Here is a 4,147-nt window from a genome sequence, read left to right as displayed (position 1 = left end):
ATGTTGGCCTAGGTGGGCTGTGTAGAATGCCTTGGGCTGAGAAGAGATGGATGAGGTGCGGCCCGGCACGGGTTTTCGGAAACCGAAAACGCCCAACGAAGGTACCGGCAACGGTGCCGCTACGGATGACGGTTGGGCTACCAAACGGACTCCGAATGCGACGAAATTTGACCGGCGGTCTACCTACACTATAATAAGACCGCACACCAACTTTCATCCCATTCCGAGAACATTTTTATGCCACTCACGAAACGAGGTCGGAGAGGGGCAACGGGCGCGTGCGAGTGTGGTTGGGCTCAGAACTGACAACAGAGAGAACTGGGAGGACCCGAACGGATGCAAGTTTTGAAAAACATGCACATGAAATGCAGATGATGACATGGCAAAATGCAACACGCAAGCAAATGATATGGCAACAATGACGAATAACTGGAAGACACCTGGCGCATCGAAACCGGGGCGTTACACATTGCCATGTTGTAACATATAGTTGAATCTCTTGCATTACCACAAAACAAAAGTACGATGATGTCCATTATTAACTCTTGAAGCAACCAACCAATGCATTTACCCATCCATCCTAACCAAACAAAAATATACATGAACCGCTCATTCAACTTGTTGCAAAGCCATCTATAATGAAATGCAATTTGCCACAGCTAAAGTAAAGTCATTATTCCACTCAGACAGTCATACCTAAAATGACCACCCAACCCCCATCCACATATGCCGCATAATATAAGTGAGTGAGTCTAACTGAACTATCACCTCTCACCGTCTTGTTATCCACAACATTTACAAAATCCAAAATTTTATATGTTTTAAATATGACGTCCAAGAACAATCATGGATTAGATGGTTGTATCAAATTCCGAACAACCCGAGGACCCTAACCATACAAAAAAGGAGTTTCCTGATTCATTAATTTTATGCAACAAGTATAATCCAAATAGGAATAAGTAGCACTAAAACTGATGAATAGTGAACCTGAACTGGATGAGCCGGAGTTTGGTTGAAGCTAGAGTACCACCATCAACCAACATCCTAACAGTATTATGTCATCCAATAACTCATCACACTGTTTGAATCCATCTTGATTGATGTTATAGTTGCTGGATGGGTGCCATCCCTACCTAAAGAGCTACATCCTGACTGAATTTTGTGTTGTTGAGTCCATGCCTTCCTGCCTAGAGGGACACATCCTAATTGAAGTTTTTCCCATAGAGTGCGTGCCTTCTTGCCTATAGGGTCGCATCCTGATATGAAATTCCAGCTTAATACCCTCTTAAAATCATATTTTTTTCCTTCCAATAAAATTAACCTAATAACCCTACATCCAAACACAGAGAGTGTCCCTTGATTTACAAAATATATGTAAACACTGCATACTCTAATCGGGTATCTATTCAAATGAATCCTTTTACATTGAAAATTTTATTTCGGTAAAAAGAATCTCAAACATATATTTTCCAAGTTCAATAGTTAAATCATCTTAGCATTTCATCCCCTTCCTAAAAGCACTAATGGACCAGACTATTCGAATTAGAATATGAAGTAGACCTCCAAAAGGAGGTAGGACACAAAAATTGGAACCATCATGGTAGGTTCAATTTGAACGGATAAACAAACCATGCATTGTATCTTAGCAACAAAAGGAATGACCCTAATTCGTGTTTGTTGACCATGACATCACTTAATTTCCATTAGATGTATATAAAGAAGTCAAATACTGAATATAGTATATCTATACTTCACACTTCTACATAAATATAAATGGCAAATAATTCTACATAGCAAGCTCAAGGCATGAGTGCCCTCACCATGTCACAGGAGACCTAACTTCCATTTTTGCTTTTGATAGGCTTAAATTTATAGCACAATTAGCTGCTTGGTACTGTTACAAAGTAGTGCATTCAATCTTCATCAATGAGCCACAAACTAATACTCGTTCAAAATTCGCAATTCCTCCTCTCACTTCTACATCTTCACAAATAGAACAAAATCATATGATAGTCATGTTACTTGTAGTAAGCAAAACAACGGAAAATGCAAAAAAGCAAAGATTTCTAGAAAATAAATATATATGCAGTTGTTGCAATGAGGTCACAAAAATTTGAATAATTCAATATTAATCTTGTCGATAATACGTATGTTTAGTGTTCTCATACATATGAAGTGGCAGTGGCTACAATTTGTTACCATCAAATCAACCTCCTACTCCTCCCCCCTCTCGGACACATCCACACCACCTAAATTTTGATCTTTATTTGGCCCTGGACCATATCCCATCTATGTTATTTTCTACCTTGTGCAACCGATTACTCAAGGACCTCCAATTCCCCACATCAATTAATTTAATCCCAGTTGTACAAATAATAATTCTCAATTGTATGTATGAAAGCATATACATATATTCCCATGCAGAATTTTCTATTTTGTGGATGATAATGCCTCATATTTGACTTCTATCATCTGACATACACCTTATTCACATCCCATTATATTTGCCACCACGACTGTGGGAAATAACTTCATGAAAATCGGTCGCCCGTAGCTCCATGGCAAACAAGGTCCAACAAATCTAAATTCTCAACCAATATTTTTACATAGTATACATTATTTACATCTAAAGCTAACTATTTCCTGAATGTTTCAAACTATTACTTGAACTTGCTGCCATCAAATGATCATATGGTCGTTGCCGCCGTAGAATCAGCAACACGTCTGTACAAAATTAAACAAAACAAAAATATCCAGTTTTGCAACTAGCCAAAGACCTATAAGTTTTGGTGCACTTTGTAAAATTTAGAAATTGCTCATGTGACAAAAAGAAGATACCTAAAAAGATATAGAACAAGGCCTTATGTTTAGTGTGGAAATGAATTAGCAGAATCAGAATACCGCGAGTGGTATACTTATTCTTGACAGGAGCAACATATGAGGAGACATAATGTTCAATCCTACACGTTCTACCATATATGAAGAAAATGGATACGTACTTTTTGAGCTCAAAATTCCATCATACAATAACTACTATATTTAAATACAAAGACCTACTCAATATCGCAAGCACGCAACTGAAGATTATAGGATCAGCTTTTACCATTTACTATAATATTACTTGATGTCCACAAAATGCAGAGAATTGATCATGAGGAATTTTTTTGCAGAGTTGACCATTACAATTAGCCATTGTACTTGATGTAGAAGATGATGAATTATAAGCCCGCTGACGGTAGCGCCAAACGAATCTTGAAGAACACCACCATGGAAGGATTAAAATTCACAACCATACAAACTCATCTTCTGCATGATGATTGATGACACGAGCTGCAGAGCAAACGTCCTGCATATGCATCTACGAACCATGTGCCCATGCACTCCAACAATCTACATATAAGGTTATTTTAGAGAGAGAGAGAGAGAGAGAGAGAGAGAGAGAGAGAGTATCAAAAGGCTAGAATTAATTTCTTGAAGACCTAATTAACATGGGCCCATAAAGAATGAACTTCCGGCAGAAGTATTAGTAACCACGCTTGCCTCATTCATCTTTGTCGTTGTGGTGCGAGCTTTGATGTGGATTGTAGACTTCCTCCTGCCAGCCCTCTCAATCCTCGTGTATCCTTTCCTGCCTTAACTGTCTTCTCTAATCTTCATCTTGCCCATGTGCTGGAGCTTGTTCAAAAAAGAAACAAACGTGGGCTACTGTCAATTGCAAGGAGCATCAACTTATGTACAGAAAAACGTGAGCTACTGTCCATTGCAAGGAGCATCAACTTATGTACTGAAAACGTGAGCCTTAGGAATCGCATTGTTCGCTTCTCTTCGGTACCCAACTTTGATCGTTTGCTGATTAGAAGGAAAGTGTTGATTAGAAAAACCGGTGGGGGAAGCTGGCGTCCTAAAAAACCGGTGGGGGACGCCCGCGATGGATAAAAATCGATGGGGCTACGGGAGATTCAGAATAACGCAATGTTGATTAGAAGGAAAGAGTCTTGATTGTTCGTCCAGGAGAAAATTTTGTATGGAAAGTCTTGATTGGTGTTGTATCCGGAGAGTCTTGATTGTTCGATTGATGTTTTCTCTTATACAGAAATTATCGATTGATTGTTTGTTTGATTGGTTCGCGCTGGAAAAATCTCTGTGT

Source organism: Triticum aestivum, unplaced genomic scaffold, assembly GCF_018294505.1.
Source record: "Triticum aestivum cultivar Chinese Spring unplaced genomic scaffold, IWGSC CS RefSeq v2.1 scaffold27871, whole genome shotgun sequence".
Classification (NCBI taxonomy): Eukaryota; Viridiplantae; Streptophyta; class Magnoliopsida; order Poales; family Poaceae; genus Triticum; species Triticum aestivum.
Note: the sequence above shows the minus strand (reverse complement) of the source record.